The sequence below is a fragment of the Malus sylvestris genome, chromosome 12 (genome assembly GCF_916048215.2).
Source record: "Malus sylvestris chromosome 12, drMalSylv7.2, whole genome shotgun sequence".
NCBI classification, from domain to species: domain Eukaryota; kingdom Viridiplantae; phylum Streptophyta; class Magnoliopsida; order Rosales; family Rosaceae; genus Malus; species Malus sylvestris.
The window spans coordinates 13,665,685-13,693,260 of record NC_062271.1 but is presented as its reverse complement, the minus strand read 5'-3'; the positions used below and the strand labels follow the sequence as shown (position 1 = coordinate 13,693,260).

General features: G+C 38.0%; 1 pseudogene; it reads left to right on the top strand.

Annotated features, from left to right (window-relative positions):
• Positions 1 to 24,067: 24,067 nt before the first annotated feature.
• On the top strand, positions 24,068 to 24,178 carry LOC126594656 (small nucleolar RNA R71; annotated as a pseudogene).
• Positions 24,179 to 27,576: the final 3,398 nt, after the last annotated feature.

The window sequence follows — 27,576 nt, the reverse complement described above, 5'->3', positions numbered from 1 at the left end:
CTAATCGTTATGGACTTATATTCACAAGTAGTAAAGGTTGATGATCTCAATCGCGTTAAGTAAATTCTTGGCATAAGTTTCATGCAATCATAGTAACAAGTGCTTCGTCAATGCTTATGGTTTTCATAGAACTTAATGATTCTTGCTTGTATCTCGATTATGCAATCATGTAGGGGACTTGTGGGGAATGTTTTGGGTTGTCGTATACAATCATCCAATTCAATAACGTTAGGAAAATCTGAAGGTTAATTTAAGCGGACCTAATTAACTTGGGGCGTTGAGAATTCATGGTTTATTGAAAAGCAATTGGAAATCGTTTTATATGCAAGTATAACATGTGTGGAGATGAACCCCTTAGCTAGCCTTCCATTCACCCATTTAAATCAAATTCGTTTTTATAATCTGTTCTAATTTACGAAGTTTGTTTTGTTTTAAATTCGTCCAAAACCAATCCTCCTTTGTTTTAAAGTGTCAAATTAGTTAGTAAGTGTTTTACTTTGTGTTTTTAAGTGTTTTGATTCAAGTTAAAACCCAAATTCGTCCAATTTGGTGCTTAGTGTCCAAAACTGCCCAGATTGTGTTTTTAAGGCAGTTTTGAGTGTTTTGGTGCTGTTTTGAGTCTTTTGGTTTGTTTTGGTGTTTTAAAGTTTAGTTTTGCATTCTTTGAGTTTATTTTAGTGTTTTAAACTTGTTTTTACGTTTTTGAGTCAATTCCAAGTGATTTTGCAATCCCTCCTAATCCCCGGTCTAGAACGATCCCTACTTACATACATTTCTACAATTGATAAAACGAGGGTTTAATTTGAGTGCTAGTTAATTTTCACATCACAAAGGACAGGTAATATTGGCCAAAAAGATCAAATGCCGCAGGTACCCATCTTTGTTGTTGAAATCTTTGATGTTTGGGGTATCGATTTTATGGGTCCTTTTCCTTCATCTTTTGGTTTCACTTACATATTACTTGCCGTTGATTATGTTTCCAAGTGGGTGGAAGCGAAAGCCACTCGAACTAACGATTCTAAAGTTGTGGCAGATTTTGTGAAAACTAATATCTTTTCTAGGTTTGGGATGCCTAGGGTGCTAATCAGTGATGGCGGGTCTCATTTTTGCAACCGTACCATTGAGGCATTACTCAAGAAGTACCATGTGACGCATAAGGTCTCCACACCTTACCACCCCCAAACCAATGGCCAAGCCGAGGTGTCGAATCGTGAGATCAAACAGATTTTGGAGAAGACCGTTGGGCCAAATAGAAAAGATTGGAGCTTACGGTTGGATGATGCATTATGGGCGTATCGAACGGCTTACAAAACCCCCATTGGTATGTCTCCTTTTCGACTTGTGTATGGCAAGCCTTGCCATCTTCCCGTGGAATTAGAACATAGAGCTCATTGGGCCATCAAGACCTTCAATTTGAATGTGGACCAAGCTGGAATTCATCGAAAGCTTCAATTGAGTGAACTTGATGAGATAAGGCATGAAGCTTATGAGAATGCTAGAATTTACAAAGAGAAGACCACGGCATTCCATGATAAGATGCTTCGAAGCAAGACTTTCGAAATTGGGCAGAAAGTGTTGTTGTTCAATTCCCGTCTTCGTCTATTCCCTGGTAAGTTACGTTCCAAGTGGGTTGGCCCGTTTGTTGTTACTAATCTTTTTGTGCATGGTGCAGTCCAAATTAAGAGCTTGAGAACCGGGCAAGAATTCAAGGTGAATGGACATCGCTTGAAGCCGTACTACGAGCACTTTGTGGAGCATGTTGTGGAGGAGATCCCACTGCATGCCGTGGGTTCCCATAAGGGTTGATCAATGTGGCATCGTCCGGCTGGAAGACGTTAAAGTAAGCGCTTCAAGGGAGGCAACCCATTTATTTTGCTTGATTGTTAATATATTTACTTGTTTAATTATTTTTGGGGTATGACTTTCTATTTTGAAACATTAACAAATATGCAAAGGATTTTAACATTAAAATTCATGGAAATGAACAGGAAACTGGGAAATAAAGAAACACAGCATAAGACAAGAGGGAGCCTTCACAATGGTTGCTTGGGAGAAGTCTCAGTAGTCGGCGGAATCTCAGCAGTCGGTGGAGCCACAGATGGAGGAGGTACCGGAGGTTGATCATTTGGAGCTTCACTACGCGGTACAGCCTCAGAAGACGATGGCAAATGCCGTTGGAACAAACCTACAAACCTCCGATGATCAAGTTGATAGGAGCATATTTATGCGCCTTAGTTAGCTAGTTCTTATGCATTTTAGTTATGTTTTCTTAGTTTAAAGTAGTCTTTTAAGTTAGTTTCATGTGTTTTCAGGTTTTAAGAGCATATTACATAAAATGATGCAATTTGGAGCATTTGAGAGCAAAATTGAGCTGGAATGGAGTGTATGCTTATGGAGCACAAGGAATGGACGAGTTTGAAGGTCAAAGGAGCTTAAGAAATGAAGAAATGAAAGTGAAAAACAAAGAAGTCGGAATTGGCAACCAAAGTTTCTAAAGTTGGAAGTTTCTATTCTTAGAGGTTTCCATTCTTGGTTTTGGGCTTTCTAGAAGCCCTATCTACAAACCCTAACCCTAGCCCACTAATCAGCCGCACCTAGCCTTCTAGAACACCTATTTCCTTGCCTTGCAAGGCATTCTAGAAGGCCTATCTCTAACCCTAGCCGCACCTAAACCCTAGCCCATTGTCTAACCTGATTTCTTTAGGGTTTGTGGTGCCTATATATATGTGTTTTAAGCCTAAATTCGTCACCACCCCTTCACACCATTCAAACACACCTTGCCGCAACCCTAATCACCATTCTACATCACAAAACCCCATCCTACAGCCATACACATCTCTGCCGCACCTTTTGGAGAAGAAGGAGAGCCTTGTCGTGCATTCCATTGATGAATGAGGGCCTTGTGCGCAAGCCATCTGCATCTTTGGGAGTTTTAAGAGTTTTTTCTTCTCTTGTTTCTGTTTTCATGTTTAATTTAAATTGCTTTTCAATTATGTTAAACATGTGGAACTAATTCCTTTTTAGTTAGAGGCGAATTTGAAGCTATGGACATATGTTTTATATGATTTGATTTCTTCCAATTATGATTTCATAAATCGTGAATGTGGTTTACTTATCTATTTGATTGATAACTTGTTTATGTATGTGGGTTGAGGGTCGACACTTAATTTGCATGCATAAACTTGATGCTAGGATATAAGGGAATTTCACCTAATCGTTATTAACTTATATTCATAAGTAGTAAAAGTCGCTAGTCACGATTGCGTTAAGTAAATCCTAGGCAAGAGTAACATGCGTATCCCATAGTTATGAATGCCTCGTCAATGCTTATGATTTCCATTGAACTTAATGATCTTTGATATGTGTCTCTATCATGCGTATTCCATAGTTAGGGTCCTTGATAAGAATAATTTGGTTGTAATGCGTATTCCATTCAATTCAATGAATCTAGGGAAATCTGAGAATTAATTGGTGCAATCTAGTTAATTTGGGGCATTGTCATTCATGGTTTGTTGAAAGAGTAATTGGAAATTGAATCGTATGCATATGTTCATGTGTGGATAAGGAACCCTCTAACTAGTTTCTCATCATTCTATTTCATCACAATCTGTTTTGCTTTAAGTTTGTTTTCAAAGTTTAAGTTTTAAAGTTTCAATTTTCGTCAAAATCATTCCCCCATTTATTTTAAAGTGTTAGATTAGTTAGAAATCAATTTAGCTTGTGTTTTTAAGTGCTTTGAGTCAAGTTATAGTCCAATTTCGTCCAAATTAGTGTTAGGTACTCAAAACTGCCCAGAAAGTGGTTTTGAGGCAGTTTTGAGTCTTTTATTTGCTGTTTTGAGTTTTTGGTTGGTTTAAGTGTTTTAAACTCTAGTTTTGCATTAATTGAGTCTAGTTTAGTGTTCTACATTATGTTTTTATGTTCTTAAGTCAGTTTCACATTGATTAGCATCCCTAGTTAATCCCCGGTTTAGAACGATCCCTATTTGCTCATATACTACAATTGTCATCCATAGGGTTTAATTTGTGTGTCAAGTCAATTTTCACATCACAAGTAAAATCTGACCATCAGATTCATGCAGCTGGTCAATTTTCCTCTTCATATTTGTGGCATAATTGTGTGCAAGCTTGTGCAATTGTTTATTTTCATGCTTGAGTCCTCTAATCTCCTCTTTAAAACTCAGTATTTCAGCCGCCAACGATTCAACATGATGGGTTCGAGCAAATAGGCGTTGGGCCATGTTGGGCACAGAACCCGCACACTGCACGCTAAGAGCCAGAGACTCCTTAACCGCCAATTCTTCAGACCGTCTAGCGAGCAGTCTGTTATCTCTGGGGGTGACAAGGTTCCGGGCCACCACCGCAGCGGTCATGTCATTTTTCATCACCGAATCCCCAACGGTGAGAGGACCAGTAGGGGATATGAAAGACGGACGCCATATGTTGTCTGGAGAAGGAGGGGCTGCTCTTTCACCAAGGTTCAAGTCAAAACGACGGTCAGAAGGGCCAGACATTTTTTCAGAGGTGTTAAAGAAAGAGGAGATCGGACAAGTCAAGATCGTAGAAGTGCAAAATGGGACTTTTTACAGGCAGAAATTTAAGAGTGCTTTGAACATCCTGCATACCTCTATAAAAATCAGCACGCGATGGGATTTTAGAGATCGAAGAGGTGAGCTCAGAAATCGAAGAAGTCATTCAGAGATCGAAGAGGCGCCAGCTTTCTCAAAAGTTGGGCTTGCTCACAAACCACCAATTCCAGATATCGAAGACTGTCAGCTTTCTCAGCCTCGTCAGCACCCATCACACGCAACTCAGCTTTGCGAAAATCACGGGCAGTCTGTCGAAGCGCCGATTCCAACCACCTGTCTCTCTCAGCCTCGTCAGCACTTGTCACATGCAATCTCTGCCCTCAACGAAGCTCAGAACTCGAAGCGCAAATTCCGGATATTAAAGAGGCTTCTGCTTTATCGAGACGTGTCAGCATCTGTCAAATTGCACATCTGCTTTGCGTAAATCTCGCGCAATCTGTCGAAATTTTCTGGAGAAGCAGAATGCACGTGAAAACTACTGTTAAATTATCCCAGGCTGGCCGACGCGAGTAATGGAACAATGCCTTTCTAGCCATTAAGAAAATTCTATAAATGTTGAACTTCAAAGTGAAGCAGCCTCACCCAACTTTCAGCCTCACTTAACCCTTCATCCTCTCTGAAATGGCTTTCCAACAAACCCTCTCGAGTCACTCTGTATTTCTCATCCCCTGGGATACCCCTGCAAACAACCAATCCAGAGCACAAGTATTTCATATCATAAAGGTTGAGAGCACGAGTATCTCATATCATGCTTTCTCCCTGTCCTTTCTCCAGCCAGCACCTGCTCTCGAGTACTCATCATCTTGTGTTTCCTCTTCGTCTCTCACGTATAAGGGAAGTGAAGATGATACCTCGAAGCATGTGGAGACAACGTGCTGATTCATCCTCAACTAGGGACAAGGAGAAAGAAAGCAAGAGGTGGGCACTTGGAAAGATTGAAGAAAGAAACAGACCAACACCTTTCCCTCGTGCCTGCCCGTTGTGCAGAAGAAACAAGCAGAGAAGAATGTAGCTTGCATAATCAACCCAGCAGAAGGAGTCTGAGATGAAGAACTAGAGAAGCTGCCACATCTGCTTGGAGAACAAATAAGGAATTGCAACATCACCAAAGAGCAAAGCTTCGCCATACAATTCCAATCCAATTCAAGATCAAAGCTGTGGAAAGTCAACAAGATCAACTATCTCCAAAACCAGATTTGCGTTCTTAAACTCTACACTGTCTGGTTTTTACTTTGCCATATTTGTCATGTTTATTTGTCGTTTGTTATTTGCTTGTTTTTGGTGTGAGTATATGCTTGAAACATTGAGGACAATGTTCGATTTAAGTGTGGGGGAATTGGTAACTACTGTTTTGCATGAAAATTCGTAGAAAATTATCACCCATTACTTCTAGTGTTGTTCCTTGCTGTTTAAGTGTTTTTAAGCTGTTTTGGAGTGTTTCAGTATGTTTAACTACTGTTTTGCATGAAAATTCGTAGAAAATTATCACCCATTACTTCTAGTGTTGTTCCTTGCTGTTTAAGTGTTTTTAAGCTGTTTTGGAGTGTTTCAGTATGTTTTGACATAAAAATCCGAAAATTTCATAAAAATTTGAAAAAAAAATTGTTTTGAAAAACCCAAAAAGAGTTGTTTTTGTTTGTTTATTTTGTGTCTTAGGGTACCTTCCAACACAATGATGAGGATTTGGTCTTTAATTACATGACTATTAAAGAGAATTATAAACATGGATGAAAGTTTGATATGCTCTTTGGTTTATACTTGGTTGTAGTTATAATTTATGAATTCACATGCAATCATAAAGGAAAAATTAGTTTTTGTAACATGCTTGAAGGAAGGAACTCAAACAAACGTTACAACCTTGTGAGACTTGATCCTAAACGTTATTTGGAGAGTTGATAATCTGTGCATTATTGTTTTCTAAGTCGTTGCATGATCTCATTATTCTTTGCTTGGTTACTACTTAGAAGGCGTTTCATCATTTAGTTCCAAATGCTAGAACTCATGCCCATTTCATTCAAAGCATGATATTGATTTGCATAACACATATTCAAGATGAAGTTGTGTAGTTACCACCACCAAAGCTAAATTGCCGTGTATCCTACTTCATTATTTGTTTAAGTTAACCCCATTGAGCCTTGTTAGCCTACGTTCTTTGTTAACCCACGTTATCCTCACCTAGCCTAGATTAGGACCATCCATACCCTTGTTCTTAAAGCATAGTAAAGCATGATTCAAATTGAATTCCTTGTGATTATGTATGGCAGAAAATAAGTGTGGGGGAAGTGTTTCTCATGTAAGTAGTAGGCCATAGGCACGGGTGGAAAGAAAAAAAAAAAAAAAAGTTGAATTTGACCCGAAGAGTTGTTTAAATCTTTCCCTTACGTCTAAAAGTTGATTTCTGCAATCTAAGTGAATTCTAAGTTCAAGTTCATTATTTTATTTGCTATTGCTTTAAGAACGTTTGTTTTCCCTTACCTTCATTTGTTAGCCATCACCCCAAGCCCCGTTACAACCCTTAACTTCATCTTGAGTGTCATGCGTTTAAATATGTGGAGTTTGAAATTGATATGAGCATATGGTGTCACTGGTTCTCGCATCTAAGTAGTAGCATTCCATTCATGAGATCATATATAAACATGCTCCAGAAATCGCTTCCTTTGTAATACATATATGTGAGCATTCGTTTTCATGTTTACATCAATCTTCTCACATATGACTAGTATAGGGGGTGTAGTTAGAAATCTGAGTGAAAATTGAGTGCATACTTTGTAAGGACTTGAGCGAACTCTCTAAAGGCATGTTACTACATTCAAAACATTGTTTTAATTGATTAATGTGAACAAGTAAGTAGTGACTATGATTAAGTATGTGCTTAAGTGTAGAGATGACTCAAATCTGTGGGGATGATAATCTTTAACATGTCATGTGCATTGGAAATCCCTGAGGCAAATGTTGGAAGGTTTAGGTTGTGTTGTATTTGTTTCGTTTCGTTTTATTTCTTTGTTTGCTCGAGGACTAGCAAAAGCTAAGTGTGGGGGAATTTGATACGAGCATATTGATAGGAGCATATTTATACGACTTAGTTAGCTTGTTTTCTTGCTTTTAATTAGCTAAACTATGATAATTATAGTGTTTAAAGTTATTTTCGTGCAATTTCAGGTTTTAGTGTCAAAGTATGCAAAAACAAGCAATTTGGAACATTCTAGAGCATTTTTGGGCCAAGATTGGATTGTGCAAGCATGAAGGCATGAGGATGGACGAATTTGAAGACAAAAGAGGCTATGAACATGCTAAAAATCTGGTGAAACAAATACAAGTTGCAAGAAGGGATAAATTTCTAGAAGGATTGACCAAAACTTCACTCAAAACCAAGAAATTCTTCAATGCCGTGGGCATTGATTCACTTTCACCAGAAATTTGAGTGATGATGCAATGCTTAAATCACCATGACATGTGAGTGGATGATGCAATGCTTAACTCACCATGACATGTGAATGGATGACTCAATACCTAACCCACCAACAATTCCCACTCTTTGCCGTGCTCACCTACTCAATTCCACCAGAATTTTGTGTTAAACAAGTCCATCCTTTTCCTATAAATACCATGGCAGCAACCTTATTCAAATCATCCAGAAATTAACCATTCTCCAAGCCTTCCCTTGCCTCTCCCTACATATCTAAACCTTCCCCATCCATTCCTCCATATAACCAACCATTCAACCACCATAACCACCTTGTGCCGCCACCATTGAAGGAGAGGAGGAGTAGTGCCGTACTTATGCAATCTGCAACTATTAGAGTGTTTGGAATTCTTTCTTCTTTTAATTCTATGTTCATGTTTAATTTAACTTGCTGTTCAATTATGTTAAACATGTGGAACTAATTTCTTTTTAGTTAGAGGCAAATTTGAAGCCATGGACATATGTTGGTTATGATTTGTTTTACTCCAGTTATGAATTCATGAACTTTAGATGTGGTTTACTTTTCTGTTTTGATTAAGAACTTGTTTATGTATGTGGGTTGAGGGTCGACACTTAATTTGCATGCCTAAACTTGATGCTAGGATATAAGGGAATTTCACCTAATCATTATGAACTTATATTCATGAGTAGTAAAGATCGCTAGTCACGATTGTGTTTAAGTAAACCCTAGGCTGGATTAACATGCGTATTCCATAGTTATGAATGCCTAGTCAATGTTTATGATTTCCGTTGAACTTAATGATCTTTGTTGAATGTCTCTATCATGCGTATTCCATAGTTAGGGACTTTGATGAGGAATAATTTGGTTGTAATGCGTATTCCATTCAATCCAATGAATCTAGGGAAATCTAAGAGTTAATTTAAGCGGACCTAATTAACTTGGAACATTTTCATTCATCGTTTGTTGAAGTCATAACTGGGAATCAAATTATATGCATATGTTCATGTGTGGATAAGGAACCCTCTAACTAGTTTCTCATCATTCTATTTCATCACAATCTGTTTTGTTTTAAGTTTATTTTCAAAGTTTAAAGTTTTAAAGTTCAATTTTCGTCAAAACAAAACCCCTTGCTTTTAAGTCTTGCTTTTAGAGTCAAAACTTGTTTCCTTTAAATCTTTTGAGTCTTTTAAAGTTATATTTTCGTCCAAATCACTTGTTAGGTCTAGAATTGAATCTTTTTTATTGTTATTTGCTGTTTTGAGTGTTTTAAGTTAGTTTTGAGTTTATAGAGTCTAGTTTATTGTTTTTGAGTCTTATATTTGTTGATTAGCATCCCTAGTTAATCCCCGGTCTAGAACGATCCCTACTTACATCATTACTACAATTGTCATCAATAGGGTTTAATTTGTGTGTCAAGTAATTTTCACATCACATATTTATGCGACTTAGTTGGCTTGTTCTTGTGCACTTATGTCGTGTTTCCTTAGTTATTTTAATGTTTAAAGTCATTTTCGTGTGTTTTCAGATTTTAAGGACAAAGTAGGCAAGAAGATGCATTTTGGAGCATTTTGGAGCAAAATGGAGCTTGGAATGCATGTCACATATTTGGAACCAAGGTTTGGACGAAATTGAAGACTTAAAGAGGCTAAGAATGTGAAGAATTAGTGTACAAAGGATCAAGAACTCAGCCACAAAAGGACACACATCCTTGCCATGCAATCCACATAGCATTCCCTTTGGATTCCCATGCATGCTTAATCATCCTTGTCCCCTAAAATATTTCTGATTTCATGCCTCAATACACTCAATTATCACACTCAATTGCTGCATACCTCTTGTTCCCTTCACCCATCAGATTTCACAACCATTCCATGCACCAATTGATGCTCCATCATCCACATTTGGGATCCAATGCCTTGTGCAACACATGTTGCTGCACCTTTAACTAATTTCTGAAACATTTCACCTCCCCTTTTCATTTCCATGCAATGAACACAATCATTCATGCTCCCTAGCTGAAATACCACTCCATTTTACCCTCCGTACTTTGCATCATTGCTCCATTTTCATCCTTGGACCATTGCACACCACAAATTCACCCTCCTTGCTGTGCATTTCCCCACTGCCTAATCTGATTCTCTAGGGTTTTTGGGGCCTATATATACATGTTTACAACCCTTGGCAAAGGGTTGAACCTCCCATATTCATCATTCATGCAGACAATTCGTCCATACTCACCCTAGTGATGTGAAAATTATGTTGACACACAAATTAACCATCTTTTTATCAATTGTAGCAAAGTATGTAAGTAGGGATCGTTCTAAACCGGGGATTAGGAGGGATTGCAAAATCACTTGAAAACTGACTCAAATACGTAAAAACAAGTTTAAAACACTAAACTAAACTCAAAGAATGCAAAACTAAACTTTAAAACACCAAAACAAACCAAAAGACTCAAAACAGCCCAAAAACACTCAAAACTGCCTTAAAACCACAATCTGGGCAGTTTTGAACACTAGACACAAACTTGGACGAAAATTGGTTTTAACTTGACCTAAGACACTTAAAAACACAAACTAAAGTGATTTCTAACTACTATGACTCAACTAAGTAAAGGGGGATTGATTTTGGACGAATTTAACTTTGAAAACAGAAACTTTGAAAACATACTTTTACAAAAACGTTTTGATGAAAACTAAGATGGTGAAAGGCTAGTTAGAAGGTTCCTTCTCCACACATGAAACATATGCATACGACTCGATTTCCAATTACTCTTTCAATAAACCTTGAATGACAATGCCCCAAATTAACTAGATTGACCAATTAATTCTCAGATTTCCCTAGATTCATTGAATTGAATGGGATACGCATTACAACCAAATTATTCTTATCAAGGACCCTAACTATGGAATACGCATGATAGAGACACATATCAAAGATCATTAAGTTCAATGGAAATCATGAGCATTGACGAGGCATTCATAACTATGGGATACGCATGTTACTCTTGCCTAGGATTTACTTAACACAATCGTGACTAGCGACTTTTACTACTTATGAATATAAGTTAATAACGATTAGGTGAAATTCCCTTATACTCTAGCATCAAATTCATGCATGCAAACTAAGTGTCGACCCTCAATCAACATACATAAACATGTTATCAATCAAATAGATAAGTAAACCACATTCACGATTCATGAAATCATAATTGGAAGAAATCAAGTCATATAAAACATATGATCATGGCTTTGAATTCCCCTCTAACTCTAAAGAAATTAGTTCCTCATGTTCACAAACAAACAAAGATAAATAAATTTAAACATTGAAACAAAGATAGAAAACACCTAGAATCGCTCCGACAATCCAACGTTTTGAATGGCATGCACGGCTCCAAGTTGTCTTCCTTCTTCTCCTTGCAAACTCACGGCACAATGAGGGATGATTGGTGAATGGTGTAGTGAAAATCTGGTAGAGGGTGGTGAGTGAAAGGGTGCGGCAATGGGTTGTATATATAGGCTGAAAATCCCATCTCCTAGGTAGGAAAGGACAAGGTTTTAAAGGCCTAAATTGCATAGGATAATAACATCCAATCCTATAAGGAAAACAAGTCAAAAACCCAAAGGGATTGGGAGATAAGGTGCAGCACAAAGAGTGTGAAATGATAAGGCTTCTAGAAACCAAAATCCTAAAGGAAATAGGGTAGAAAATTCGGCACAAAGTGTGGTTTCTAGAAGGATAATGCAAGGCAGATTTTTAGGCTTCTAGAAAGGTTCTTAGGTGTCATCTTGGTAGGATAAGATAAGGTCTTCTAGAAATCCCATTTTAAGCATCCTAATCTAATTAGAAACCCTCCTAAGTGGCTGGAATGTGGATAGTTTAGGATAAGGATAAGATAGGATAGGATAAGGTTTGATTGGATAAGATAAGCTAAGATAAGGTTATGGATGAGGTTTTGGATAATACTCCTTATCTTGAGCTGATTCTTTGGCTTTAATTCTTCTTCTTCATGTAGGAAACCTTGCTTGAGTAGGAAACTTCATATATCTAGGAATCCATCTTCAATTAGGACTCCTTTAGTGATTAGGAATCCCAATTCATTTAGGAATCCTTCATTCAAGTCATTTCCTTCTTCAACTAGGAAACTTTGTATCTTCAATTCTTCAACTTTGAAACGCCTTCCTAGCTTCACCAATTCCTCAAATTCGTCCATCCCTTGTGCTTCATGTGCATGAACTCCATTTTAGCCCAATTTTGCTCCACAATGCTCCAAATTGCATCCTTTTGCTCACTTTGTCTCTAAAACCTGAAAACACATGAAAATAGCTTAAAAGACTAACTTAACTAAGAAAACACAACATAAATGCATAAGAACTAACGAACTAAGGCGCATAAATATGCTCCTATCAAATTCCCCCACACTTAGCTTTTGCTAGTCCTCTGATGTGAAATATATAAGCACTCAAATTAAACCCTCTTTTTATCAATTGTAGCAATGTATGTAAGTAGGGATCGTTCTAGACCGGGGATTAGGAGGGATTGCAAAATCACTTGGACATGACTCAAAAACGTAAAAACAAGTTTAAAACACTAAAATAGACTCAAAGAATGCAAAACTAAACTTTAAAACACCAAAACAAACCAAAAGACTCAAAACAGCACCCAAACACTCAAAACTGCCTTAAAAACACAATCTGGGCAGTTTTGGACACTAAGCACCAAATTGGACGAATTTGGGTTTTAACTTGAATCAAAACACTTAAAAACACAAAGTAAAACACTTACTAACTAATTTGACACTTTAAAACAAAGGGGAATTGGTTTTGGACGAATTTAAAAACAAAACAAACTTTGTAAATTAGAACAGATTGTAAAAACGAATTTGATTTAAATGGGTGAATGGAAGGCTAGCTGAGGGGTTCATCTCCACACATGTTATACTTGCATACAAAACGATTTCCAATTGCTTTTCAATAAACCATGAATTCTCAATGCCCCAAATTAATTAGGTCCGCTTAAATTAACCCTCAGATTTTCCTAACGTTATTGAATTGGATGATTGCATACGACAACCCAAAACATTCCCCACAAGTCCCCTACATGATTGCATAATAGAGATACAAGCAAGAATCATTAAGTTCCATGAAAACCATAAGCATTGACGAAGCACTTGTTACTATGATTGCATGAAACTTATGCCAAGAATTTACTTAACGCGATTGAGATCATCAACCTTTACTACTTGTGAATATAATTCCATAACGATTAGGTGAAATTTCCTTATATCCTAGCATTCAATTTATGCATGATAATTAAGCGTGCACTTTCAACCAACACACACAAATCAATGTAATTCACATAGATAAGTAAATTGAATTCACAATTTATGAAACGCAATTAGAAGTAATCAAATCATATCGCAAGCATAAACATGTACTTCGAATCCCCCCCTAGCCAAGGGGGGTTTGGTTCCTCATACACACAAAACAAAGAGAATTGAATTTAAACATTGAAATCAAAGGAAAAGAAACACCTAGAAATTCCAGCGACGCGAACTTGAATTGCATGAACTTCCGAGCTTCCTTCTCCTCCTCCTTGGTGCGGCAAAGGGTCTAGGGACTAGTTTAGGACCTTAGGTGTATGGATGCATGGTTATGGATGGATGTAGTAGTGTTTAGGGGATGGGGATGGTGCGGCAAGACTTAGAACTAGGGGGAATGGTGTTTGGTGGGTGCGGCAAGAGTGAGGAGAGGGTTGGACGAATTTCTGGAGTGATTTGTGAATTGTGGTGAGTGGTGATCTGATTTAGGGGTTAATAGGAGTATATATAGGCACTTAAAACCCTAGGGTAATCAGATATGGACTTGGATAACCCAAATCCACAAGGAAATAGGTTTAAACAATCAGATTTTGCAAGGGAAAAGGGGTCCTAGGTGCGGCAAGGATAGGATAAGGTGATAAGGTTTCTAGAATGCCTTGCAAGGCAAGGAACTAAGCATCTAGAAGCTAGGGTGCGGCACCAATGTAGGGATTTAAGGATAGGGCTTCTAGAAAGCCCCAAAACTGATAGGAATTGCATGAAACCCACGGCAAGGATGTAAACTTTCTAGAAACTTCTCATTTGTGTCCTACAACACTTAGGAGTCCTTCTAGCATTAGGAAAACATGTCTCAATCCTCCCTTGACTTGGAATTCTTCTCCTTCTTCATCTTGGATTCCTTTTCCTTCTTGGACTTGGAAAACTTCTTTGTTGCTGAAACTTGATGCCATTTGGATTTAACTTTCCTACTTCAAGTAGGAAACCTTGTTTGAGTAGGAATCTTCATCTTCAAGGAATCCTAATTCAACTAGGAAACCCATTTTGACTTGGAATCCTAATTCAACTAGGATTCCATCTTCACTTAGGCACTTTCCTACTTCGACTAGGAAACCTTGTTCAAGTAGGAAACATCATCTTTAAATCTTCAATTTCGTCCATCCTCTTGGCTCCAAGCATATGACATCCATTCCAAGCTCAACTTTGCTCCAAAAGGCTCCAAAATGCATCCTTTTTCATATTTTGCCCTTAGAACCTGAAAACACATAAAACTAGCTTAAAAGACTACTTTACTAAGCAAAAACACTATAAATGCACAAGAACAAGCTAAACTAAGGCGCATAAATATGCTCCTATCAAATTCCCCCACACTTAGCTTTTGCTAGTCCTCGAGCAAAACAAAACCAAACAAAAGAACAAAACGAAATAAAACAAGTAAAACAACCTAAACCTTCCAACAATCGCCTCAGGGATTTCCAATGCACATGACATGTTAAAAATCATCATTCCCACAGATTTTAGCCATCTTTACACTTAAGCCCATACTTAATCATAGTCACTACTTACTAGTTCACATTTAACCAATTAAAACAATGTTTTGAATGTAGTAACATGCCTTAGAGAATCCCTCAATTCCTTACTAGATATGCACTCTATTTTCACTCAGATTTTCTAACTACACACCCTACACTAGTTATATGTGAGAAGATTGATGTAAAAATAAAAACGAATGCTCACATATATGTATAACAAAGAAAGCAATTTCCGGAGTTAATAACATGTTTATAAATATGATCTCATGAATGGAATGCTACTACTTAGATGCGAGAACCAATGACACCATATGCTCAAACCAATTTCAAACTCCACAAATTGAAATACACAACACTCAAGATTAAAGTCAAGGGTTGTAACGGGGCTTAAGGTATTGGCTAACAAAAACGGATATGGAAAACAAACGTTCTTTAAAACAATAGTAAGCAAAGTATGGAAATCGAAACTTAGAATTCACTTTAGCATGCCGAAATCAAATTCAAAACAGAAGGGAAGACTCAAACAATCAATTAGGGCCGAATGCAACTCTTTGGACCCTTTCTTCAACAAACAACACTTTGGAACTCTTTTTCACATGCACTTCAACTATTTTGCATGTTTTTCACAACTTTTTTTTCTTTTTTTTTCTTTTCTCATTTTTTTTTCTTCTTTGCCTTGCCTCATTCGAGACTTTGGCACATCCCTATATCACTCTTCCTTCCCCCACACTTGTTTCCCGCACACATTGATCAAAAGGAATTCATCTTGCGTTATGCTTTACTACGTTTTAAGAACAAGGGTGTGGATGGTCCTAATCTAGGCTAGGTGAGGATAATGTGGTTAACAAGGGAAATAGGCTAAACGAGGCTCAACGGGGTTAACACCTACAAAACATAATGGAATAGGGATATACGGCTTTTGGGCTATGGTGGACACTACACAACTCAATCTTGAATATGTGTTATGCAAATCAATGACATGTTTTGACTGAAATGGGCATGAGTTCTAGTGTTTGGTTCTAAGTGATGAAACGCCTTCTAAGTACCAACCAAGCAAAGAATAATGAGATCATGCAACGACTTTAGAAAACAAAGAATGCACAGATTTTAACTCTCCAAATGAACGTTTAGGCTCAAGTCTCACAAGGTTGTAGCTTTAGGTTGAGTTACTTCCTTCAAGCATGTTACAAAAACGGATTTTTTCTTTATGATTACATGTGAATTCATAAGTTATAACCACAACCAAGCATACACAAAGAGTAAATCAAACTTTCATCCATGTTTATAACTCTCTTTAACAGTCATGCAATTACAAACCGAATCCTCATCATTGTGTTGGAAGGTACCCTAAGACACAAACAAACACACAAAAACAACTCTTTTTGGGTTTTTTAAAACAAATTTTTCAAATTTTTATGGGATTTTCGGATTTTTGACTCAAAACACATTAAAACACACCAAAACAGCTTAAAAGTGCTTAAAAACAGCAAGAAACAACATTTGAAATTATGGGTGACAAAACCCTACGAATTTGCATCAAAACACTTTGGTTACCCCCCCACACTTAAATCAAACATTGTCCTCAATGTTTCAAGCATAGACTCACACAAATAACAAACAAACAAACAAAACAACATCTAAACAACCTAACATAGCAGAAACGAATTTAACAACAAAGAGAAGAGTTTAGGAACGCAAATTGCCTTTGACTTCCCGCTTCATCGAGGTTCATGTTAAACTTCTTGATGGCCCAAAGTGCTTTGTGCTCCAATTCAACGGGAAGATGGCACGCCTTGCCATAGACAAGTCGGAAGGGGGACATCCCAATGGGGGTTTTGTACGCCGTACGATACGCCCAAAGTGCATCATCTAACCGTAGGCTCCAATCCTTCCGTGTTGGCCCAACGGTCTTCTCAAGTATTTGCTTGATCTCTCGGTTGGAAACCTCGGCTTGGCCATTCGTTTGAGGATGGTAAGGTGTAGAAACCTTATGGGTGACACTGTATTTCCTCAATAACGCTTCAATGGTCCGATTGCAAAAATGTGACCCTCCATCACTAATGATCACTCGTGGCATTCCAAACCTTGCAAAAATGTTAGTTCTAATAAAATCTGCAACCACTTTAGAATCATTAGTCCGGGTGGCCTTGGCTTCCACCCATTTTGACACATAATCAACCGCAAGCAAAATATACATGAAACCATACGATGAAGGGAAGGGACCCATAAAATCAATACCCCAAACATCAAAAATTTCAACATTTAGGATAGAAACCTGCGGCATTTGGTCCCTTGCACTAATACCACCCATTCGTTGGCATTTATGACATGTTAAGCAAAAAGTTTTAGCATCTTTAAAAATACTAGGCCAATAGAATCCATATTGTAACACCTTGAGGGCTGTGCGTTGTGTGCCAAAGTGCCCTCCACATGCATATGTGTGACAAAAACTCAAAATTGAATAACATTCAGAATCATGCACACAACGACGTATAATCTGATCGGGGCAAAATTTCCATAAGTACGGATCATCCCACACATAAAACCGTGCATCATACCTAAGTTTATCACGTTGGTGCCTAGTGAACTCACTTGGAATACGTTTTGACACCAAAAAATTAACAATATCGGCATACCAAGGTGCACTAACCTTTAGGGACATCAATTGCTCATCCGGGAATGTCTCTGGAATAGGTATGACATCTTCTTCATGCACCAAACGGCTCAAGTGATCAGCCACAACGTTCTCACTTCCTTTCTTGTCTCGGATTTCGATATCGAACTCTTGGAGAAGAAGCATCCATCGAATAAGCCTTGGTTTAGCCTCCTTCTTCGTGAGCAAGTACTTCAATGCTGCATGATCAGTGTAAATTATTACTTTAGTACCAAGTAAATAAGAACGAAACTTATCTAAAGCAAAAACAACGGCAAGGAGTTCTTTTTCCGTTGTGGAGTAGTTCAATTGAGCATCGTTCAAGGTCCGAGAGGCATAATATATGACGTGTGGCTGTTTGTCCTTCCTTTGTCCCAAAACAGCGCCTAGAGCATAATCGGATGCAACGCACATAAGCTCGAAGGGAATGCTCCAATCTGGTGGTGATGTGAAAATTATGTTGACACTCAAATTAACCCTCTTTTTATCAATTGTAGCAAAGTATGTAAGTAGGGATCGTTCTAAACCGGGGATTAGGAGGGATTGCAAAATCACTTGAAAACTGACTCAAATATGTAAAAACAAGTTTAAAACACTAAACTAGACTCAAAGAATGCAAAACTAAACTTTAAAACACCAAAACAAACCAAAAGACTCAAAACAGCACCAAAACACTCAAAACTGCCTTAAAAACACAATCTGGGCAGTTTTGGACACTAAGCACCAAATTGGACGAATTTGGGTTTTAACTTGAATCAAAACACTTAAAAACACAAAGTAAAACACTTACTAACTAATTTGACACTTTAAAACAAAGGGGGATTGGTTTTGGACGAATTTAAAAACAAAACAAACTTTGTAAATTAGAACAGATTGTAAAAACGAATTTGATTTAAATGGGTGAATGGAAGGCTAGCTAAGGGGTTCATCTCCACACATGTTATACTTGCATACAAAACGATTTCCAATTGCTTTTCAATAAACCATGAATTCTCAATGCCCCAAGTTAATTAGGTCCGCTTAAATTAACCCTCAGATTTTCCTAACGTTATTGAATTGGATGATTGCATACGACAACCCAAACATGCCCCACAAGTCCCCTACATGATTGCATAATAGAGATACAAGCAAGAATCATTAAGTTCTATGACAACCATAAGCATTGACGAAGCACTTGTTACTATGATTGCATGAAACTTATGCCAAGAATTTACTTAACGCGATTGAGATCATCAACCTTTACTACCTGTGAATATAATTCCATAACGATTAGGTGAAATTTCCTTATATCCTAGCATTCAATTTATGCATGATAATTAAGCGTGCACTCTCAACCAACACACACAAATCAATGTAATCCACATAGATAAGTAAATTGAATTCACAACTTATGAAACGCAATTAGAAGTAATCAAATCATAACGCAAGCATAAACATGTATTTCGAATCCCCCCTAGCCAAGGGGGGGTTTAGTTCCTCATACGCACAAAACAAAGAGAATTGAATTTAAACATTGAAATCAAAGGAAAAGAAACACCTAGAAATTCCAGCGACGCGAACTTGAATTGCATGAACTTCCGAGCTTCCTTCTCCTCCTCCTTGGTGCGGCAAGGGTCTAGGGACAGGTTTAGGACCTTAGGTGTATGGATGCATGGTTATGGAGGGATGTAGTAGTGTTTAGGAGAAGGGAATGGTGCGGCAAAGGTGTGGAGAGAGTTTGGACGAATTTCTGGAGTGAATTCTGAATTGTGGTGAGTGGTTATCTGATTTAGGGGTTAATAGGAGTATATATAGGCACTTAAAACCCTAGGGTAATCAGATATGGATTTGGATAACCCAAATCCACAAGGAAATAGGTCTAAACAATCAGATTTTGCAAGGAAAAAGGGCTCCTAGGTACGGCAGGGATAGGATAAGGTGATAAGGTTTCTAGAATGCCTTGCAAGGCAAGGAACTAGGCATCTAGAAGCTAGGGTGCGGCACCAATGTAGGGATTTAAGGATAGGGCTTCTAGAAAGCCCCAAAACTGATAGGAATTGTATGAAACTCACGGCATTGATGTAAGCTTTCTAGAAACTTCTCATTTGTGTCCTACAACACTTAGGAGTCCTTCTAGCATTAGGAAAATATGTCTCAATCCTCCCTTGACTTGGAATTCTTCTCCTTCTTCATCTTGGATTCCTTTTCCTTCTTGGACTTGGAAAACTTCTTTGTTGCTGAAACTTGATGCCATTTGGATTTAACTTTCCTACTTCAAGTAGGAAACCTTGTTTGAGTAGGAATCTTCATCTTTCAAGGAATCCTAATTGATGCGAAATATATTAAGCACACAAATTAAACCCTCTTTTTGTCAAATTGTAGCAAAGATGTAAGTAGGGATCGTTCTAAACCGGGGATTAGGAGGGATTGCTAAACACTTGGAAACTGACTTACAAACTCAAAAACAAAGTTTAAAACACTAAACTAGACTCAAAGAATGCAAAAGTAGAGGTTAAAACACTTAAACAAACCTAAAACTCAAAACAGCAACTAGAAGGCTCAAAACTGCCTAAAAACCACTTTATGGGCAGTTTTGAGCACCTGCACTAATTTGGACGAAATTTGATGAAAACTTGAATCAAAATACTTAGAAACACAAATCAAAACACTTTCTAACTAATCTAAGACTTCAAATTAAAGGGGGAATAGTTTTGGACAGAATTTGAAAACAAAACAGAAACTTTAATTAACACAGATTGTAAAAACGATTTTGGTGAAAAGGATGGATAAAAGGCTAGTTAGGAGGTTCTTCTCCACACATGTCACACTTGCAAACAAAACGATTTTCAGTTGTTCTTCCGATAAACTATGAATACTCAACGCCCCAAGTTAACTGTGAATTGCACTAATTAACCCTCAGTTTTTCCACAAGTTATTAAGTTGGATGATTGCATACGACAACCCAAAACATTCCCTACAAGTTCCCTACATGAATTGCATAATAGAGATACAAGCAAGAATCATTACGTTCTATGAAAAACATAAGCATTGACGAAGCATTTGTTACTATGAATTGCATGAAACTTATGCTAAGAATTCATTCAACGCGATCGTTTTCAAGCGATCTTCACTACTTGTGATTATAAGATTGTAACTATTAGGTGAAACTCCCTCATAATCTAGCATCATATTCATGCATGAAAACTAAGCGTGCACTCTCAATCAACATACATAAATAAGTATCAATCAAATAGATGAACGAATTGAATCCACAACTTATGAAATAACAACTGAATGTAATCGAATCAAATTGCAAGCATGTACATGGTTTCGAATCACCCCCCAACTAAGGGGGTTTAGTTCCTCATACTCACAACACAAAGTTTATTAAATTGAAACATCGAAGACATAAGAAAGATTACACCTAAAATGCCAAAGAAGTCCACTTTGAAATCTGCACAGAAAGCTCCTCTTTCTTCTTCTCCTTGCTGCGGCAGTGAGGGTTTAGGGGCTGTTTGGATGTGATTTCGGTTTAGGGATGGATTTGGGATGATATGGTGGTTCGGAAAAGGGTAAGGGAGGTGTATGGTGGTGCGGCAAAGTGGGGTAGGTTGCTGGAATGGATGAGTGGCGGCTGGAATAGATGGATTTTGGGTGATGGTGGCTGCGGCAAAAGGTGGGGAGAAGGAGAGATGATTTTCTGATTTGTGGAGAGGGGAAGATGTATGCGGCTAGGGTGTAAGGGTGGTATATATAGGCACTTAGAAACCCTAATGAAATCAGATTTTTAACAATGGGCTAGGGTTAGGTGCGGCTTGGGTTTAGGAGAAATGGACTAGGGTTTAACATGGCAGATTTTAGATGATTAGGCCCTAGGGTTCGGCATGGGTTGAAGGTCCACAAGGAAATTTGGGTTTAGGTCATCTAAAAGCCCAACGCCAAGAATAGAAACTCTCGAAAATGGAAACCTCCAAGAATAGAAACTTCCAACTTTTAGAAACTTTGGTTGCCAATTCCGATTTAGGAAAGATCGACCCAAAATGGAAACTTTTAGGCTTAGCTTTCCTACTTCAAGTAGGAAACCTCAAATCATCAACTCTTCAATTCCATCCCAACCTTGCGTTCCAAGCAAATGTGCCAAAGGGGCAAGTAAATGTAGTTTTCTCTTGATCCTCTGGAGCAATTGCAATTTGATTGTAACCTGAGTAACCATCCAGAAAACAATAGTGTGAGTAACCTGCCAATCTCTCAAGCATTTGATCTATAAAAGGCATAGGAAAGTAATCTTTTCTAGTGCTAGAATTCAACTTCCTGTAGTCGGTGCAAACACGCCAACTAGCCGTGGGCTTTGTGGGCACAAGTTCTTTGTTTTCATTCTTCATCACTGTGATTCCCACCTTCTTGGGTACCACCTGAATAGCACTCACCCATTTGCTATCAGAAATGGGATATATGATTCCCACATCTAACAACTTCAACACTTCATTCCTCACAACTTCCTTCATGTGTGGATTGAGTCTTCTTTGTGGTTCACGGGTTGTCTTTGATCCATCCTCCAAAAGAATCCTATGCATGCACATGGTAGGGCTTATTCCCTTGATATCTGCAATAGACCACCCAATAGCTGATTTGGACTCTTTTAACACCCTCATTAGTTTATCTTCTTCATTTGGATTCAGGTCAGAAGCTATGATAACAGGAAGAGTTTCAAATTCAGCTAGATATGCATATTTAAGATGTGGTGGAAGTGGTTTAAGTTCAAGTTTTGGTGCCTTAACAATGGAAGGTATTAAATGTGACCTAGATGATTCTAAATGCTCAACAAGAGGTGAAACATTTAAAGGATACGGTGCCAATGCTTCCAAGGTAGCTACCACTTCCATGAGTGCATCTTCTACATCAAACTCATCTTGAGATTGAGTCAAAACAGTTTGTAATGGTTCATTAGATTGTGCCTGCAAGAACTTAGAGAAAACAATTGAATCAAGCACATCAATGGCATAGCACTCAAGAGATGAAGAAGGATGAGAAAGAGACTCAAACACTTTAAATTGCACGGTCTCTCCTAGCACTGTCATAGTGAGGAGTCCATTTTGCACATCAATGATGGTCTTGGCCGTGGCCATGAATGGTCTTCCAAGCAAAATAGGCAACTCTCGGTCATGTATAGGCGCTTCTTCCATGTCCAACACTACAAAATCCGCAGGCAAGATTAGTTTATCAATTTGAACTAGAATATCCTCTACTATACCTCTTGGATACTTCACGGATCTGTCCGCAAGTTGTAATGAAATGGTGGTGGCTTTCAATTCCCCCAAACCTAGTTGAAGATACACAGAATAAGGCATTAAGTTGATGCTAGCACCCAAATCAAGCATTGCCTTTTCAACTTTATTTTCTCCTATGGTAATGTTGATAGAGAAACTTCCTGGATCCTTGAGCTTTGGTGGGAGTTTTCTTTGCAACACTGCACTTACATTCTCAGACACCACTACCTTCTCATGTGGTCCATACTTCCTTTTGTAGTTGTTTAACTCTTTGAAGAATTTCCCATAAGCTGGCATGTTCCTAATGACATCAAGCAAAGGTAAGTTAATATTCACTTTACTTAGAATATCAAAAATGTCTTTAAATGACTTATCCTGCTTGCTCTTGGCAAGTCTTCCAGGGAATGGTATTGGTGGAGTGTAAGGCTTCTCGGCCTTGTGAAGATTTGGTGCTTCAAATGAGGAATTGGCATGGCTTGGTTCCTCATTTGGTTTCTCATTTTCTCCTTGAGTAACCCCTGCATTCACATGATCAAATTCATTAGTAACTTCATTGCCAACTCTATTATTGATAACCTTACCATTTCTAAGTGTAGTGATTGCTTTGGCTTGCTCTTGGTTCCTTTGGAGTATCACGGGTTGGCTTGGAAACTTTCCAACCTCTCTTTGGTTCAAGGCATCAGCAATCTGTCCCAATTGTGTCTCCATTTTGTTTAAAGTCGCCGAATGTTGTTGGAAAGTGCTATTTGTGGCTTGTTGGAATTGCAAGGTGTTTTGAGCTAACAACTTAACCGTATCCTCAAGTGTAGGGGCAGGTTTTGGTTGGAAGTTTTGGAAATTGTTGTTCTTCCATGAAAGGTTGGGATGATCTCTCCACCCTGGGTTATACGTGTTTGAATACACATCATTCCTTGGCCTTTGATTGTAAGAATTCATGAGGTTCACTTGCTCTTGGACAAATTCGGGGTAGGCTTCCCTAGATGGACATTGATGAGTAAGGTGGTTTGGTATGTTGCAAATGGCACACACCTCATTTGCTTTTGGTACCATGTTGAGCACGGCTTCAAGCTTCTTTTCTAGGTTAGCTACCTGCAATGAAAGTTCATGATTAGAGCTTGTTTCATATATTCCAACTTTCTTACCCCTTAAATCTTTGTGTTGAGCACTAGATCCCAACATCTCATAAATGTTGTATGACTCTTGAGCATTCTTTTTCTTCAAAGCTCCACCTGCTGCATTATCCACAGTTGATTGACAAGTTTGGGTTAGTCCATTATAAAAAATTTGCATTTGTAAGTGAAGAGGTAACCCATGGTGTGGACATTGCAACAAGAGGCCTTTAAAACGCTCCCAACACTCATTGAAAGGTTCTCCATCATCTTGTTTGAAGTTGAAGATTTGTCCCCTTAATGTGGCTGTCTTTTGGGTGGAAAAGAACTTCTCCAAGAACTTCTTAGCCACGGCATCCCAAGTGATGAGGGAACCCGGTGCTAGAGTCATCAACCAACTCTTGGCCCTATCTTTCAATGTGTAAGGAAACACTCTCATCCTCAAATTTGCTTCACTTACTCCCTGCAAAGGTAAACCACTTACAACGTTATAAAATTCCTTAACATGAGCTAAAGGATCTTCATTAGGTAAGCCATAAAAAGAGGGAAGCATATGGAAATGTGAAGATTTAAGATCATAGTTTCTAGCTTCGGTGGGCAGCAAGATGCATGAAGGAGAATTTGGTATGATTGGTTGAGCAAAGTCTTCCAAAGCTCGAAGCTCATCTTGGTTGTCCGCCATCTCTTCTTCTCTTTCCCAATTAATGTGCTCAGATCCTAAACTTGTTGAACTAGATGAGTTCCCTTCCTCTTCTTCACGGAAATTGGATGAACTTGTTGGCACAAAGTTGTCAAAAGTGTTGGTCTTTAACCGTTCAATTCTTTGGCCTAACTCAACAAGTCTATTTGACATAAACTACCTGAAAACAAAATAAAACAAGTTTGAATATAAATTAGTACTCTTCTTAAAATGAAAATAACAAGGGTTCATAACTAAACAAGCAATTACAAGGGACTGAAATCAGTCCCCGGCAACGGCGCCATTTTTGTTGATGATATGTTTTAATCCTTCCCAATGCTAAAACATATTGAGTATAATAGCACAAGTAAGGGTGTCGAATCCACAGGGACTAATTGGACCTATACAATCACTTGTTTTGCAAGAACCAGATTAAATGACTAAACTAAGCAACTTAGACAGATTTGTTGTTGTAACTTAAAAACTCACAAGAATGATGACAACACAAATAAATGAATCAACAAGTAATAAAATGGAATAATACCGATGGAGATGGAATTAGGGATTCGGTTTCACCATAGCTAAATCAATCCCATGTTTGTTAAATCAGTTTATGCTCATTCATTTACCTATTTCTTGAGTTTGTTTCACTTAGATATGATCAACCATATGATGTGTGGATTTGATCAAATCATCCTAGTCAAGAACCAAATTGTGATGTGCAACTTTGGTTCTCAACCAAGGATGTTTTATACATAAGAAACTTTAACAAAACCAAAGGGGACACACGGCAGGATGTTTGCCAAACATCTCCTTCAATCACTCCCAAATCTGCCAAAATTATGCATGATGTGTGCTTCTAATTTTGGCTACACAACCTGTGGTTAATTCAAGTGGTGATCAAGCATTAAAATCAACACACAAAGTCACAATAAAATCAGAGAATGAAACAAGAAATAGAAGGATCAAATGAGCATTATGAATTAACTACATGGGTTTCTTGCTAGGCTACATCGAATCCCTAAGAAGAGATTAGTTACATTTCATGTTTACAAACGTTTTAACATAGAAATACATAACATGAATAAACATGGAATTGAGAAGAAGAAACCCTTGAAGCAAAACTGATGTTGAAATCCTTCAAGAATGGCCTTCGGTCTTGATTCTCCAATTGTGATGTAACATGAAAGATGAGCAGTTTGTGGATGGGTGGTTTGTGCGAATGGGAGAGAAGATGGACAGAAAGTGGAATTGCTAAGTGTGTGAATGGTGTGACCGAGAGAGCTCCCCAAGAAGTGAGATTGCATGGACTTTTTAAAATGAAGTCTCTTGGGAGAACATGCGGATGATAGTAGAATAATGGAGCTGCCAATCAGAAATGATGATGGAATGAGGTGATTTCTGGACTAGCAAGGCACGGCACAAGGGAACCCAAGCATGCTTGTGCTTATTTAATTTGAAGATGCATGTGCAATGGCTGCAAGGTTGCAGTGGACAAGCTGGAATTGTTCCCACATGCTGGAAAAGGGAATGAATGTGCACGGCATGGCTTTGCTTTGAGGTGTACAAGTGGCTGAATGGATTAGATTAATAGAAACACATGTGTTGCTGCAAAAGAGGGCTGGAAATGCAAAGAGATGCACGGCATGGCTGTGAACATGCATGTGGCTGCATGTTTTGGAGATGTGGATGTGGCATAATGTGAATTAAGTAATGGAAGTGCATGTTCTTGCTGCCAAAAGGAGCTGGAATTGCAAGGGAATGCACGGCACAAGGTGTGTGTAACCCCTAATTTAATTCCAATGCTCTTGCTATGTTTGAAACCGAATGCACCACCTTACATTTCCACATGTGTTCCTGAAATTCCAGCAGCCAAAGTAGCTCTATATTCTTCATTTGTGACTTCAAATTACTCCTCAAAAACCTTCTTCACGCTAGGGATGATGATCAGCTACCAAAAGGGTTGATTTTACTTCATTTGCAGTCCAATTGATCCTAAAACACACTTGGCTGCACACTAACACCAAATAATGTAAAAACACAACTAGTTTGATCCAAAACATCACAAAACTACCAAATAAGGATGATATAAATGTACATAAAATGTATACATCACACCACTTACTAGTTCACAAGTAATCAATTAAAACAATGCTTAAAACAAAACCTAAACTTTCCAAGTCGTTGCATGATCTCATTATTCCTTGCTTGGTTACTACTTAGAAGGCGTTTCATCATTTAGTTCCAAATGCTAGAACTCATGCCCATTTCATTCAAAGCATGTTATTGATTTGCATAACACATATTCAAGATGAAGTTGTGTAGTTACCACCACCAAAGCCAAATTGCCGTGTATCCCATATCATTTTATTTTTAAGTTTAACCCCGTCGAGCCTTGTTAGCCTTCATTCTTTGTTAACCCACGTTATCCTCACCTAGCCTAGATTAGGACCATCCTTACCCTTGTTCTTGAAGCATAGTAAAGCATAATTCAAATTGAATTCCTTTTGATTTATATTGGTAGAAAACAAGTGTGGGGGAAAGGTTTCAATTTCGGTATTTTGGGTGCCATAGAACACGGCAAGAAAAAAAAAAGAAAAAAAAATGAAATTCGTAGAAAAAGAAAAAAAAAAAGAAAAAGTGTGTGAAATGAATGAAAAGGAGTTTAAAAGATGTGAAAAAGAGTCCCAAAGTAGTGTTTGTTGAAGAAAGGGTCCAAAACTTTGAATTCGGCCCTAAATTTTGCTTGAATCTTCCCTTCGTGTTTAAAATTAATTTCTGCAATCTAAGTGAATTCTAAGTCTCAATTTCATTGCTTTGCTTATTATTGCTTGAAGAACGTTTGTTTTCCCTATCCTTTCCTTGTTAACCAACACCCCAAGCCCCATTACAACCCTTAACTTCTATCTTGAGTGTTATGTGTTTCAATTTGTGGAGTTTGAATTTGGTATGAGCATATGGTGTCATTGGTTCTCGCATCTAAGTAGTAGCATTCCATTCATGAGATCATATCTAAACATGCATCTT